The sequence below is a fragment of the Pseudophryne corroboree genome, chromosome 2 (assembly GCF_028390025.1).
Source record: "Pseudophryne corroboree isolate aPseCor3 chromosome 2, aPseCor3.hap2, whole genome shotgun sequence".
Classification (NCBI taxonomy): domain Eukaryota; kingdom Metazoa; phylum Chordata; class Amphibia; order Anura; family Myobatrachidae; genus Pseudophryne; species Pseudophryne corroboree.
The window spans coordinates 464,506,609-464,523,432 of NC_086445.1; the positions used below are offsets into that span (position 1 = coordinate 464,506,609).

The 16,824-nt window shown below is 46.9% G+C and overlaps 1 protein-coding gene across 2 annotated transcripts in view; it reads right to left on the reverse strand.

Moving 5' to 3' along the window:
- The window catches only part of LOC135028586 (cytochrome b-245 heavy chain), a 270,381-nt gene that overhangs the window by 159,904 nt on the left and 93,653 nt on the right, over positions 1-16,824 (reverse strand). The window contains exons 2-3 of one of the 2 annotated variants that reach the window (XM_063953788.1): positions 12,799-12,940; positions 12,030-12,102 (exon numbers count right to left, since the gene is read on the reverse strand). The exons of the other annotated variant lie outside the window; for it this stretch is intronic. The gene's annotated coding sequence lies outside the window, so the exon portion shown is untranslated. The remainder of the gene's footprint in view (positions 1-12,029; positions 12,103-12,798; positions 12,941-16,824) is intronic. 2 annotated transcript variants of the gene reach the window in all.

Here is a 16,824-nt window from a genome sequence, read left to right on the forward strand (position 1 = left end):
GGAAGAAGGCCCCGCCCCCTCAGCGGCGGGCTTCTGTCCCACTTCTCCTGTGTAAAAATGGCGGGGGTTTTTGCATATATACAGTCTGTGACTGTATATATGCATATTTATGCCAAAAGGTACTCAAATTGCTGCCCAGGGCACCCCCCCCCCCAGCGCCCTGCACCCTACAGTGACCGGAGTTTGGACGTGTGCTGTGGGAGCAATGGTGCACAGCTGCGGTGCTGTGCGCTACCTTATTGAAGACAGGAGTCTTCATGCCGCCGATTTCAACGTCTTCTGTCTTCTCCGGACTTCAGTGCTTCTGGCTCTGCGAGGGGGACGGCGGCGCGGCTCCGGGAATGGACGATCGAGGACCGCTGCCTGTGTTCGATCCCTCTGGAGCTAATGGTGTCCAGTAGCCTAAGAAGCGCAACCTAGCTGCAAGCTGGTAGGTTTGCTTCTCTCCCCTCAGTCCCTCGTAGCAGTGAGTCTGTTGCCAGCAGAAGCTCACTGAAAATAAAAAACCTAACAAATTCTTTTTCTAGCAGGCTCAGGAGAGCCCACTAGGTGCATCCAGCTCTGGCCGGGCACAGATTCTAACTGAGGTCTGGAGGAGGGGCATAGAGGGAGGATCCAGTGCACACCAGATATAGTACCTAATCTTTCTTTAGAGTGCCCAGTCTCCTGTGGAGCCCGTCTATTCCCCATGGTCCTTACGGAGTCCCCAGCATCCACTAGGACATTAGAGAAAGAGGAAAAATCACTTAGCTATGTGCTGGAAAATTGTTACATGAGTAAGATATTGGAAGTTGCTTCTCACTTTGGTAGTTTAACAGGTCAGAGACACATGAGTGTAATGGCTGGTATTTAGTTTGCCGGCTGTTGGGATCCCGGCACCGGAATCTTGACACCCGGCATACCGACACCTTTTTGTCGCTCTTGGGGTCCACGACCCCTCTGGAGGGACAATAAATAGCATGGTACACATAGCGCGCCACCGTGCCAGCAGCGTGGCGACCATAGCAAGCCCGCAAAGGGTTCATTTGCGCTCGCCCAGCTGTCGGTATGCCAGCGGTCGGGATTCCGGCATCGGTATGCTGGCCGCCGGGAGCCCGGCCGCCGGCATATCATACTACACCCGAGTGTAATAACAGATATGCAAACAAACTAAAATGACTTTATAATGTCAGATTGGCAGCTTGATCATTCAGAACACAAAATATGCAAAAGCAGAAGTGGATTTTGAGCCTTATTCAGGTTGGATTGTAAAACTTGCAATTCGCAATCCATCTAATTATCGAATGACTGCACATGCACATAGTTTGCATTGCGCATGCGCGTGCAAAAATAGCAGCAGAAATGGTGGGGCGTGGCCTTAGGGACGCAGTGCATAGCTGGAGTACCCAGCAAACAAAGGTAAAAAAAACCTTTTTCACCTGTCCCCACGGTCTCCTTGTGTTGGTCTTCGGGCTACCCCTGACCTCCGCTACCACAGGCTGCTGTTCGCTGGACTGGCGGCCTCCTCTGTGCGGCCGTGCTGAGTGGGGCCTGATCTCCCATCCGAGACCTCCGTCACTCCCGGGCTGGAGTTTGGGAGTGGATCTGGAGGCGCCGTGTGCGGCAATTTCCCGCATCGTCTGCCCCGCTGACCTCCGCTGCTGGGTCTCTTCCTCCCTACACCCGCTGAGTGCCACAGAAGTCCCGGAGCCCCGCCGGAGCTTATTGGTGGTGCTGAGGCGGCACGCTCCCGCTTCCTCTCTAGTGCTGGGTGCCACTGCGGGGTTCCTCCCCCCCCTTCAGCCCTCTGAGAGACACAGTTGCCCTGCAGTCCCTGACCATGAGCTTGCTCTGACTGCAGCTGCTGCCAGTGATTGCCAGTGCCCTAGGCTGTCAGCTGTGAGTGCAGGGTATAGTGTCAGATGCCCCTGAAGACCCCTGCTACTCAGCACCCCTGAAGACCCCTGCTACTCAGCACCCCTGAAGACCCCTGCTGCCGTGTGTGCGGTGGATGGCCTCAGCTCCCTGAAAACTGCACCGCAACTGGCCAGGCAAGGGCTCCCGCTGAACGTAACCTTTCACAAGCTGCCTGGAAGTAAGAGGTCCTGTGCGTGGCGCGGTTGAAGATCCCCACTGTTGCTAACAGCATCTAATGGTGAGGTACAGCTGCAGAGTGGTCCCTGCCATAGAGCCTAGGCCTCTTCCCTCACCACCCACATAACCCACTGGGTTATTTCTATTGGATATAATAACTCAGACTCTGCCGGCTCTTCTGTTTGTCTCTTATTCCTTTCCTCCACTGCCAAGCACGGTTTGAGAACACATCACAAATAAAGCCCTGTGGCAATCACTTCCCTCCTGCTTCTTAAGTGCTGCCTTGGAGCCCCATTTAATTTAACCTACTACACTGCTACGGCGGCAATTGCTACATAAAGCATCCCCTCCTGTGCTCAGGCATAATCTTTCTGCATTACTCCTGCCAGGCCCTCATGCTCCACTGATTACACCTCAACTCCGCTCTCCAGTGGTCCTCTGTCCGGCCATCTCGCTATTTCCCTCTCGCCAACTACACCAGTGTCCTGCTTAACCCTCTCTACTCCGATCCAACTGCTGAGGTACAACCATGTCTAGATCCGCAACAAACGCCAGAAAACGTGCAGGAACGGACATCTCCCAACATTTCACTAAAAACAACAAAAGTGATAAATCCTCCACGCTCTCAGGCCCTCCTTCCCCTAGCCTATCCTCGTCAGATAGAAACGACGCATCTCCCTCACCCGCTCTATCAACCAAAGAAGATATTCTGGCCTTAAAATCGCTCATAATGGACTTGAGAGTCGCTGGAATCCAAATTGGACAGAGCGGTCCCCCCAATCAGATCAGACGTCTCATCTTTGTCCTCTAGAACCTCTAAACTGGAATCCAGACAAGACTCTCTTCAAAATGATCACATAGAGACTGTCAGGATATCGATCATCTTATCCCGGACACATCGGAGCTACGCGCCAAAAACGAGGATTTGGAAAATCGTGAAAGGAGAAATAATCTCCGAATTCGCAATATCCCAGAGTCCATTCCTCCAGCGGCCCTCGAGACCTACATACACAAGCTGTTCTCTACCCTTGTGCCGAGCCTCGGTCCCCGAGAAATGCCCCTAGAAAGGGTCTATAGGGCCCTCCGACCCAGACCATGTGATGGCAATCCCCCTAGGGATGTTATCATGCGCTTCCTTAGCTTCAAGGATAAAGAACTGGTTCTCCTCCAGACTCGGGGCAAGCCACACATATTGTTTGAAAATTCCAAGTTGCAGTTCTTCCAGGATCTGGCTCCCTCTACAATACTCAAAAGACGAGAACTTAGGGATTTAACCTCCGCACTCCACACATGTGGGATACGATATCGCTGTGGATTTCCCTTCAAGCTTCTGGTCAAGTACAACGGCAAAATGATCGTTATCAAGGACCCAAGAGAAGGTGTGGACTTTTTGTCGCACTTGGAGGACTCTGATCCCCTAACCGGGCCGAATCCCGAATCTCGACCGGCCTGAATGTTCTTGCACTTGAGGCTATGTGAACATTCTACTTGTTCTAGTTACTGCGCTGACTGCTTACTCTGTTCCAGTTTATCACTCAGGTTATTGCTGAATGGCTACCGTATATTGCCTGCCCTTTTTCTTTCGGCCTGCCTTTTTTTTCTTTTTTACATATTATATTCTCTTGGCTGTATTTGTTTTAACAGCATAACTTTGACGTGTTACTGCATTTAGTTCATCCATATCTCTGCGCAAGTTGTATACCATTTCTCACCCTGTTCTGATCCTAGATGTATTGCCGTAGATGCCCTGACCAATCAACTCACACGGCCCTTAATGTTACGTAGTTACTGTTCTTGCATACACCACATTTATATACATATTCTAGGATGTGTTGAGTTTTATGGTAACTTTATTGTCAATTTTACTGCAGTATTATTGTTACTGCTACCAATGCTAGGCTCCGCCTAATAGCTCGACACCTGTCTAGCTACTCTTGATACTACTGTCCTCTTATTCTTGCATCCGCTACCTGTCTTTTCCACACTGGTTCTTCCACCCCTTGGCCACTACCAATAATTTTGCATGAAACACCACTGGAGGGACGTGTTCCCTCATTACCTTCACAAGTTCGCATTATTGAGTTTTAGTCTACAGGCCCGCCCCTCCACCTTTTGCTTTTTGTGGATGGAGTACGGCCAACACCCGACACTCTTCCACCTCGGATCAGTCGATCCCAATCTCTGTGCTTGTTCCTCTTCGCTGGTCGGGAGGAACTCCTGCACTGACCCCTCCCCTCCCTCACACTTTCTCTCAGTACCTGTTTCCCTCTTTTCTTTTTCTCTCTCTCTTGCTCTCCCCATTGTCGAGTCAGGGTCCTTTCCTCATTTCTCACACCCCCCCCCCTGTCTTTTCCACACTGGTTCTTCCACCCCTTGGCCACTACCAATAATTTTGCATGAAACACCACTGGAGGGACGTGTTCCCTCAATACCTTCACAAGTTCGCATTATTGAGTTTTAGTCTACAGGCCCGCTCCTCCACCTTTTGCTTTTTCGTGGATGGAGTACGGCCGACACCCGACACTCCTCCACCTCGGATCAGTCGATCCCAATCTCTGTGCTTGTTCCTATTCGCTGGTCGGGAGGAACTCCTGCACTGACCCCTCCCCTCCCTCACACTTTCTCTCAGTACCTGTTTCCCTCTTTTCTTTTTTTCTCTCTCTTGCTCTCCCCATTGTCGAGTCAGGGTCCTTTCCTCATTTCTCCCCCCCCCCCTTTTTTTTTGTTCTTTTACTTTACTTTTCTCTCTCTTCTTTCTCTCCCCCTCCCCCTCTTGTCAAGCAGCACCCAAGATGCCTCTAATTTTGGCGCCTCTGAACGTCAAGGGTCTCAACACCCCTCAGAAACGTTCGTCCCTGTTCCGTTCTCTCCAAACTCTTAGGGAATAGTATTTATTCAGGAGACTCACTTTAAATTCCGGTCGCATCCAACCCTGACCAACAAACGCTACCCAACAGATTTCTATTCCTCAAGCCAATCGAAACATAATGGGGTAGCTATTTTGATAAATTCTAAAATACCATTCATCCTACATTCGACCCATACGGATATTGACGGACGTTATGTCATCATAACGGGCACACTAGGACATCTAGAATGCACGATCGCCGCTGTTTACGCCCCCAATTCCGGACAACCCTCCTTCTTTAACTCTTTTTTTTTCTGAACTGACTAAAGTCAGAAAAGGGTATTTAATACTAAGGGGAGACTTTAACACCGTTCCAGACTCTGTCCTAGATAAATCTCCTTGCCCGTTCTGCCCACAACGTGATTCCTCCTCCCGATCTTTAAACATATATCCGTGAATCAGGCCTTTTCGATGTATGGCGGGCCCTCAACCCCACTGCTAGGGATTATACCTTTTTCTCAATCCCACACCAGTCGTACTCTCGAATCAACCTTTTTTTCTGTGGCACCCTGGTCTCCAAACAAATTTCAGATTCATCTATTATTACTAACTCTTGGTCAGACCACTCCATCATCACCGCCACTTTCGACTTCCTCAACACCCCGACAACCCGACCCAACTGGCGATTAAACGAAACACTCTTGAAGATCCCTAAATTCCAAGAAAAAATTATCTAGCTATTGCTGACTATTTCTCTTTAAATATCACTGACTCCTCTTGTACACCATTAATCTGGGAAGCTCACAAAGCTGTTATTAGAGGTCACATCATTAGCTACGCATCACATAGAAATAGGGAACACAAGCAAAAGTTATTGTCCCTTACGGATGAAGTCCACAACCTTGAAACCCAACATAAACAGCGACCCTCGCGCCCTCTCTATACACAAATTACGACTGCTAGGGCGGCCTTGAACGCTTTATTAGCTGAAAAAACTGAGCATTCTCTCCATTGGCTAAAACAAAAATTTTACGAAAAGAGTAACAAAGCCGACACACTATTGGCCAATAGACTGAAGGCTCGGAGAGCACACACTGCTATACCGGCTATAAAAGATGATTCCGGTTCCCTCCAATATAGCCCTGCCGCTATTAACTCTCTTTTCAAGACTTACTACGAGTGGCTCTAAAATCTGCCCGAAACCCCGTCTCCTTTAAACCCGACCCACCCAACGACCTCTGATTACTTAACAGCCTCTGATCTGCCTCATCTACGACTCAAATACTTCCTCGGATCTCGATAGACCGATCACCACTGAAGAAATCGATCTCGCCATTAAATGTCAAAGGCCGTCCAAAGCACCAGGCCCAGATGGTTTCCCGATGTCTTATTATAAAACTTTTCAACCCGCACTACTTCCTCACCTCACAACGGTATTTAATCTTATACTAGAAGGTTCTCCCTTCCACCCCTACACCACTAGAGCTATTATTACTGTGCTCCCAAAACCCAATAAAGACCCCCAACTACTCTCTAACTACCGGCCCATATCACTTCTGAATTCCGACCTGAAAATCTTCACTAAAATACTGGCTAGTAGACTTAATCCTATTCTTTCCTCGCTAATACACCCTGACTAGGTGGGCTTTGTCCAGTCCAGACAGGCGCTCCACAATACTAGACGAGTTGTTGATGTTATTCATCACATTAATCTTCACAAAATCCCATCTCTGGCGCTTGCTCTGGATGCGGAGAAGTTCTTTGACAGGGTCTCCTGGCCTTTCATGCTGCAGACTCTGCAGCGTTTTGGCTTTCAAGGTAAATTTCTTCAGGCTATACAGGCCTTATACCAGAACCCTTCGTCATCCGTACATTGTAACGGCTTATTGTCAGATCCCTTCAAAATCTCGAATGGAACCCGACAAGGGTGTCCGCTATCTCCTCTCACCTTCGCACTTGTAATCAAGCCCCTCGCAAATCACATCCGGGCCAACCCTGACATCTCTGGGGCCTCTGTTAACCATACCCAATATACAATTTCCCTATTCGCTGATGACATTCTCCTTACGCTGACAAACCCAACTATTTCCCTTCCGAATCTCTTCCGAGAGTTATCCATATTTGGTAATCTTTCGGATATAAAATTAATCCGACAAAATCCGAGGCCCTCTCCTTACACATCCCCAAACTCGCTAAGTCTCAACTACAAACAAATTTTGACTTTTCCTGGTGCAGATACTCGCTCAAATATCTAGGGGTTTTCATTACTAAATCCTACAGTTCTCTCTACCGAGCTAACTATCTTCCGCTCATCACCTCTATCCTCAAAGATGTCCATCAACGGGAATCTTACTTTCTCTCATGGATAGGGCGAATCAATGCAATAAAAATGAACGCTCTCCCCAAACTCTTATACTTGTTTCAGACGCTCCCAATCCCAATCCCTCCGCAAACTCTAAGTACCCTTCAATCTACACTATGTAAATTCATTTGGAACCACAAAAAGCCTAGAATCCGACGGGATATCTTATCCAAGCATTCTCAGGATGGCGGCTTGGGTCTCCCCATCCTCCAGCGCTATCTTGATGCGACTAAGTTAAGTCAATTGGTCGCCTGGCATGCCCCGAGGCACACTAAAAGGTGGGTTGACTTAGAAAGTGATTTGTTAGGCGTTCCGTCTATTTCATACCTACCCTGGCTTCCTCAAAAACACTACCCTCAATCACATCACCTTTCACCCACAATAGAACTGACGCTTAGAAAGTGGCAGACTCTGAACAAAAAATTTAAATTATCTACTTACCCCTCTCCTTTGACCCCCATTTGGAATAACCCAGCATTCCCCCCGGGGCTCTCTCCAGGAATGGCCCGCACTTGGATTTCAGCAGGTGTCACTAGAATTCGCCACTTCACAGGGACAGATGCCATCAAATCGTTTTCCGACTTGCAAAACACATATGATTTACCCAACTCTCTGTTCTATCAATATCTTCAAATCCGACACTTTATCTCCTCTCTACACTTATCATACCCACTACCGGTTCCCTCCCCTTTTGAGAGACTCTGCATTTACAGCCCCACCGATAGAGGCACTATCTCTCTTTTATATAAATCCATCCTGAACACCGAACCTTTCCCCCTTGAACCACACAAGCTGGCTTGGGAATCAGACCTAGGGCAACACCTCGAGGTTGAGGAGTGGGATACAATTTGCAATGCAATCTCGCGATGTTCCATCAGTGTGGCTATCCGCGAAAACTCATACAAAATATACACGAGATGGTATTTAGTGCTGGACCGGTTGCACAGAATCTATCCTGACACCTCCAACCTTTGCTGGAGGAACTGCGGTCAGATAGGCACATTCTATCATATCTGGTGGTCCTGCCCAATAATTGCTCGATTCTGGGCGATGGTCCGCACGCTCTCCGCTCAATTAATCGATTTGACAGTGCCTCTCTCACCTGCTAACCTTCTTCTTTGTGCCCCACCCGATTGCATCCCTAGAGACTCAAAAAAACTGATTCTCCATATCTCTTGCGCAGCCAAATACCAAATAGCACGTAATTGGAAAAACCCCGAAGCACCTAACCGTCAATCCCTAATAAATAGGATTTGGTTTATCGCAAATATGGAATACATCACCAGTCTTCAACACAACATGGTACAAAAATTCCACTCTATTTGGTTACCTTGGTACAGGCACCATAATCACCCCCTTCCAGGTTCGAACTAAATATGGGTCCCATCCAACAATTACTATTACTCCCCCTTATCCCCCCTCCTTTTATTTTTTTATTTATTTATTTATTTTTTCTCCCTTCTTCCCCCTCTACCTCTCTAGTTTTCAGGTCCCTGACTCACAGGTGGACCCTTCTCCTCCTCCTTTTTCTTCATATCCTGATCTTTCCTCTTTTTCTCTCCTCACCTACAATGCTTGTCCGTCTTGCTAAATATTTTCCGTCTCCATTACAACATGGACCTCAATGGGCCCACGCCCTTTTTATATTCTATTTTTTTGTTTACCAAAGATACTTTTATACTTTTATTATTATACTCCAAGTCTCTTGGTGAGTCGACATGCTACTATATACTCTCCCCCTTTCATTGTCCTCCCGGAGACTAATTATGCATTTGTTTTTCTGTTGGCCTTTCAGCTAAATGTTTATTGTTTATATTCCTGTTATACTGCATCAAGCTGTAATGTATGCCTCTCCTTCTAAAACTTTATATCATTAAAAAAAGTAGCAGCAGAAATTGCGCACAGATCGTGATCACAAAGCAGCCGCTGTTTGACTGACAGGAAGCCGGCGTTTCTGGGCGGAAACATGACGTTTTCTGGGTGTGTTAAAAAAAACAGGCGTTTTTAAGGAGGGACTCTGACATCAGCGATGACCACTTCCAGCCTCTTATGTTGCAAAACTTGTGTACGACCTTGCCTGGTGCAGGTGGTAAAAATCTTCAATGTTCCGGTAATTGTGTATGGTTTTGCGATCAGCCCGCATATTGCAATGTTTTCGCAATTTCTGCAATGGGTGTTTTTTCTCTCTTTCTGGGCGGCAACTATTTAAGTCGCAGCAACTGCTTTTTAACAGAAGCTGCAATCAGTACTGAATAAGGTCCTTAGCTCAGAATCATTACACCACTTCTGTGAAAGTATTAATATTAATAATTGTAATATAAAATTGACTTTTGACATTAGCACCTTACAGTTACCCTTTTTAGATTTGGTTGTGTATATAAAGGAAGGTAAAATACACACAAAGACTTACAGGAAGCCAACTCATATATAGACCACTTTTGTGAACACCACAGAAGGTGGCTAGAAGTGATACCCCTAGGACAATTTAAGTGATTAAAAAGAAACTGCACAGAAAAAGATATGTTAAAAATAGAAATTGAAGAAATGAGTGTAAGATTTAAGGAAAAAAGATATACAAATGACAGTGGCAAACGCAGGATTTCTAGAGGGGGGTTTCTAAATGGAATCTACTGTACAATCTCCCCCTCTGCAGAATATTGGAGCAAGTGTGGGAGTCTGAGGGAGCAGTAGAAGAAACAGTACTGACCCTGGAACATATTAAGGGGTCATTCCGAGTTGATCGTAGCTGTGCTAAATTTAGCACAGTCACGATCGTAAACTCAGACATGCGGGGGGATGCCCAGCACAGGGCTAGACCGCCCCGCATGTCAGTGCCGCCCCCCCCTGCACAAATACAAAAGCATCGCACAGAGGCGATGCCTTTGTATCTGTGGAGTAACTCCTGGCCAGCGCAGCTCCTGCGGCTGGACGGGAGTTGTGTGTCGCTGCCGCTGGCCGCAGCGGCTGCGTGAGACGTCACGCAGCTGCCGCGCCACTCCCTCCCCCCAATGGTCAGGCCACGCCTGCGTTGGCCGGTCCGCGCCTACTAAACGGCGGCTTAACGCCGCCATTCAGCCCCCTCCCGCCCAGCGACCGCCTCTGTGCTGGGCACCGATGACTGCCATGCGCATGGTCGCAGTTCCGACCCGATCACTACGCTGCGACAAACTTCAGAGAACGATCGGGTTGGAATGACCCCCCTTATGTGCACATTTGTCTGCACTTTACACACTAGATAGTGTATGGAATGCAGTATTACTAATTAACACTATAGATGGTCTATAAAATAGACTGTATCAAACATATTTAACTAATATAAATAAAATAATTAGTCAATAAAAGGCTAAACATCCAATAATAAGTAAATACACAAACATAATACAACCAGTATAAGCAGTACTGCACTCTCTAAGCACACATTATCCCACCTCATGGTAAAGTTCCTATATCTTCTTCCTGGCAGCTACTCTCTAGTCCAGTGCACTGACTGAGTACTCAGATCCACATTCTCAGCAAACTTGGTAGAAGAAGGTGCCACCTCTGGGCATGTGCAGCAGCTCTGCTCTGTCCCTTAAATTGCATGTTGTGGCGCCAGCTCTAGTAATCATATTATATGCTATTGTTGTTATAATATTAACCACTGGCCAATAGTAGGGGGGTTTCCGGGCAACCAGGGGCGAATCTAGACTTTTTGGGCAACCAGGGGCGGATCTAGACTTTTGTTTTAGGGGGGCGCAGTTTAACAATTATTTGTCATTGTTATCAAATTATTTTTTTTGTAAGATATTTTCAATTAAGATGGTAAGTATGTGAATTTACTTTGTGTGTCTCTCAGTGGTGCAAGTAGGAATTTTTCCTTAGTGGTACTGGTAGTCAAAATGGGCGTGGTCATGTGTTGAGGGGGTGTGGTCACACAAAACTAGTGGAGTGGCTACATGACAATAGGGGCATGGCCACATTATGACACACACCATAATGCCCCTTACACATTATGCAAAACACCGTAATGCCCATTACACATTATGCAATACACCGTAATGCTTATTACACATTATGTATTTACTAGAAGCAGCTAGATAAATGTTAAGTAGACTTTGATTGGTTGCTATGAGCAACATCACCAGTTCTAAAAAACTCCTACCTTAGTAAATTTTCCTCACTGCGAGGCACCTTCAAATACATTACGTTACAATTTACAGATGTCTATATAACTCAAGACTTGTGTAAGAAACAAGCAGATATGTAATACTTGAGCAGAGGTGTAACAGGCACAATTAAAGAAAAGAGAAAAGGGGGGAGGGATCCACAGTAAAAGAAAGGGGTGTCTGGCATTCACCTATTAGGCAATGTAATAGGGGGATCGCCCAGAACAATTTGTGTTTCATATCACTGTGTCAGACACACATACTATAATAGATCTGGGACTGCGTCGAAGTTGTCAAAGTTGTAATAAAACTTTCCCATGTATCAAAAAAGGAAGAGGCTTCTTTTCCTTATTGACCAGTGGCTCAACCCCGTCCATTCGAAAGATGAAAGTAAGTTTCTGCCTGTATAAATGAAAATGAATAGGGGTTAGGTGTATCCAATCCTGCAGAATAGTCTTTTTTTGCCACAGCGCATATAGCAAGCAATAATTTCATACTGCCTGGGGTAAGTCTCTTTTTCCCTTGGAAAAATGTCCAAAACAGCCCACTCTGGAATAAATGGCACATTATTAACCAGATGTGTCTCAGTCTCTCACTTTACCCTCCTTCAGAAGCCTTGAACCAACGGACACTCCCAAAGACAGTGATGAAGGTCTGCCTCCTCTTTGGCACATCTAGGGTACATACAGTATGAGAATCAGACAAATAAGTTCCATTATACGCATTTAAGAAAAACTCGTTATATGTGTTAGCAGTCATCAGTGTACGCAACCTCAGAAGCCTTGCACCAAGTCATCCATAGAAAGAGTTAGGAATTGCGTCAGCCATTGGCGCATCCCCTGACTTACCAACTCATGATCTAGGTCTTCACTTAGGAATCTATAATAGATAGAAATTGCCCCGCGTGAGGGTATTGGTCTAGAAAGACAATTGTCTTATACCAGTCATCTTCCAAGAACGTGCGCACCACGGAGGCTATATAGTGTTGGGCCTGAAAGTAGGCTAGGGGATAAGCCCTCAGAGTTTTGAATTTCACAGTTGCCTCGAAGAATGTCAGGGGCTGCCTTGCATTGACGTCAAGTAGGTGACTTCAATTGTGTACCCCGCCCACCCTCCATATTGTAAAAGGATAGGTCGCCTCACCCTCTTGCAAGACTAAATTACGCAAGAATGGGAGATAGACCAATTTATGGACATATGGTGTGTTTTTTTTATTAAATAACAAAAATATATAAAACATTTCTTATTTTTTTAATCTGTTTTGCTCATCTGCCAGACTACTAATATTCTGCCCTGCAGTTATCAGGTAAAGTAACTGGATTTATACACTTTTGGTTTAAGCATTGTGTACACTTTATAATTTTTATTACCTTTTTAACATATGTAGATTGGGCTGGGCAGATTGGTGCGGGCTGTGAATCATCCTTATCCTTCCTCATCATCCTCAAACACTTCATCAGCAGTATCAATGCTGCCGACTTTAGCAAGAAGATGGACCAAGAGAGGTTTCCTCTGTTGGAGGTAAATAAAATGTTACGGGTAACTTATAATTTGTTTATACTGTTGATATATTTTGGTTTTGAAACTACGTACAGTATGAGTTAAGAAAACGGTGTGTAACATTAACATGTTGGAGTGTTTGTGCTTTCATTAAGAGGGGCAGCAGCAGAACATTTCAGAAATATAACAAGCCCGTTGGCTGCTATATTGGAACATTTGTTTCAGTTGCTTACAAAAAGTATTTGTTTAATATACATTTTAGGGTATGTAACCTAAAGCAGAACATGCCATATAAATAGGCTGAATGTGACTTTAGCTTTAAAGTGTTTTGCAAAGACATGTGCAATGCATACTTGCCTACTCTCCCGGAATGGCCAGGAGGCTCCCGAAAATCGGGTGACCCTCCCGGCCCCTCGGAAGAGCAGACAAGTCTCCCGATTTTGCTGTTTCCCCCTGCCCGGCCGCCGGACAATCGATGACGCGATTCTTGTTGAATCGCGTCATCATAGTCACGCCCCCTGCTGTAAAATGCCGGTTGTAGCGGCATTACAGAGTGGGGGACATGGCTTAAATTTGTGCCGAGGTAGCCACACCCTCATTCCGCCTTCGTCCCACCTTCGCCCCGCCCTGTTCTTCTGCCTCCTCCCTGTTCTGCCTCCGCCCTGCCCCCTCTTCTCGTCATTGTCCCGCCCCGGCCCTCCACTGAGCCGACCTGGCAGCTCTCTCCCGGACAGAGCTGCAGAAAGTAGGTAAGCATGGTGCAATGTAACCTGTGTTGAAAATGACCAGCCAAAATAATAAAAAAATGCTTAATGTTGTTACTTGTGAAAAATAAATAAGGGCGCCATCTAGTGCATTATAAATAGTATAGTTACTTGGTCATTAAACAGATACACAAATGTTTTTCTAATTACTGTACCTAGAATCAGTGGCATATCTGTATTGCGTGTAGTTTGTGCGGTGCAATGGGCCCCTGGGTCCACAGTTGGCCCACACCGCACACACTGCACCCATTTCTTCTGTACTTACCTTTCTGGTGTCCATTGGTCTCCGTGTGTGGGCCCCCTCCTCTACCGTAGCTGGCAGTGCTGGCATCGGTCTCCGTGTGTGGGTCCTCTCTCATAGCTGGCATCGCAGTTAGTGCTCTTAGCACTAGAGACTCTGGCACATTTATTTTGGCGCAGTGAGTGTATATATATATATATATATATATATATAAAAGCGCTGTACTGACTGGGATTTTATTCCAGTGTCCAGTGGCGCTGGGTGTGTGCTGACATACTCTCTCTCTGTCTCTCCAAAGGGCCTTATTGGGGTCTGTCTCCATATAGATATATATCCCTGAGTGTGTGGGGGTGTCGGTGCGTGTGTGTCGGCATGTCTGAAGCGGAAGGCTCATCTAAGGAGGAGGTAGAGCAGATGATTGTGGTGTCTCCGTCGGCGACGGCGACACCTGATTGGTTGGATATGTGGAATGTTTTAAATGCAAATGTGTCTTTATTACATAAGAGATTGAACAAAGCAGAGTCCAGGGAAGAAACAGGGAGTTAATCCATGGCTTTGGCTGTGTCACAGGGCCTTTCAGGGTCTCAGAAACGTCCCCTGTCCCACATAGCAGACACTGATACCGACACGGATTCTGACTCCAGTATCGACTACGATGATGCGAGGTTACACCCAAGGGTGGCCAAAAGTATTCATTATATGATTATTGCAATAAAAGATGTTTTGCATATCACAGATGACCCCTCTGTCCATGATACGAGGGTATGCATGTTTAAGGAAAAGAAACCTGAGGTAACCTTTCCCCCATCTCATGAGCTGAACGCTTTATTTGAAAAGGCTTGGGAAACTCCAGACAAAAAACTGCAGATTCCCAAGAGAATTCTTATGGCGTACCCTTTCCCCACGCAGGACAGGTTACGGTGGGAATCCTCGCCCAGGGTGGACAAGGCTTTAACGCGCTTGTCCAAAAAGGTGGCGCTATCATCTCCGGACACGGCAGCCCTCAAGGATCCTGCTGATCGCAGACAGGAAACTACCTTAAAATCAATTTATACACATACGGGTGCCTTGTTCAGACCGGCAGTAGCGTCGGCATGGGTATGTAGCGCAGTAGCAGCATGGGCAGATAACTTGTCATCTGACATTGACACCCTAGATAGGGATAGCATTTTATTGACCTTAGGTCACATTAAAGATGCAGCCTTGTATATGAGAGACGCTGCGAGAGACGTTGGGCTGTTAGGTTCAAGAGCCAACGCCATGGCTATTTCTGCTAGGCGAGCCCTGTGGACCCGCCAATGGACGGCTGATGCCGACTCAAAGAGACACATGGAAGTTTTACCTTACAAGGGTGAGGTTTTATTCGGGGAGGGTCTCGCGGACCTGGTTTCCACGGCTACCGCGGGTAAATCTTCTTTTTTGCCTTATGTTCCCCCACAGCAAAAGAAAACACCACAATATCAGATGCAGTCCTTTCGGTCGCATAAGTCCAGAAGAGGTCGGGGCTCTTCCTTCCTCGCCAGAGGTAAGGGTAGAGGGAAAAGAATGCCTGCTATGGCTAGTTCCCAGGAGCAGAAGTCCTCCCCTGCTTCTACTAAATCCACTGCATGACGCTGGGGCTCCACTGAGGAAGTCTGCGCCAGTTGGGGCACATCTTCGACTCTTCAGCCAGGTCTGGGTTCTGTCAGACGTGGATCCTTGGGTGATGGAAATTATATCCCAAGGATACAAACTGGAATTCGAAGAGGTGCCTCCTCACCGAATTTTCAAGTCGGCTTTGCCAGCTTCTCCCCCAGAGAGGGAAATAGTTTTAGCTGCAATTCAAAAGCTGTGTCAACAGCAAGTGATTGTCAAGGTTCCCCTAGTCCAACAGGGTAAAGGGTACTATTCAACCCTGTTTATGGTCCCGAAACCGGATGGCTCGGTCAGACCCATTCTGAATCTAAAATCCCTAAACCTGTACATGAAAAAGTTCAAATTCAAGATGGAATCGCTCCGGGCAGTTATCTCCAGCCTGGAAGGGGGGGATTTTATGGTGTCACTAGACATAAAGGATGCATACCTTCATGTCCCCATATATCCTCCTCATCAGGCGTACCTGAGATTCGCTGTACAGGACTGTCATTACCAGTTTCAGACGTTGCCGTTTGGGCTTTCCACGGCCCGAGGATTTTCACCAGGGTAATGGCAGAAATGATGGTGCTCCTGGCAGGCAGGGAGTCACAATTATCCCGTACTTGGACGATCTCCTGATAAAAGCGAGATCGAGAGATCAATTGCTGAAAAGCCTGTCGCTCTCCTTGAGAGTGCTGCAGCAGCATGGCTGGATTCTAAATCTACCAAAGTCACAGTTGATTCCAACGACTCGGCTATCTTTCTTAGACATGATCCAATGGAAAAAGCTCAAGAGCTCCAGAACATGGTCAGAGACCTGCTAAAACCAAAAATAGTGTCATTCCATCAATGCACTCGAGTACTGGGAAAAATGGTGGTGGCCTACGAGGCCATCCCCTTTGGCAAGGTTCCATGCGAGGACATTTCAGTGGGACCTTCTGGACAAGTGGTCGGGGTCCCATCTACAAATACATCAGAAAATAAGCCTGTCCCCCATGGCCAGGGTGTCTCTCCTGTGGTGGCTACAGAGTGCTCACCTTCTCAAGGGTCGCAGGTTCGGCATTCAAGACTGGGTTCTGGTGACCATGGACGCGAGCCTCCGAGGATGGGGGGCAGTCACACAAGGAAGAAATTTTCAGGGACTATGGTCAAGCCAGGAGGCTTGTCTACACATCAACGTACTGGAATTGAGGGCTATATACAACGGCCTACGACAAGCGGAGAATCTTCTTCGCGACCTACCGGTTCTGATTCAATCAGACAACGTCACAGCCGTG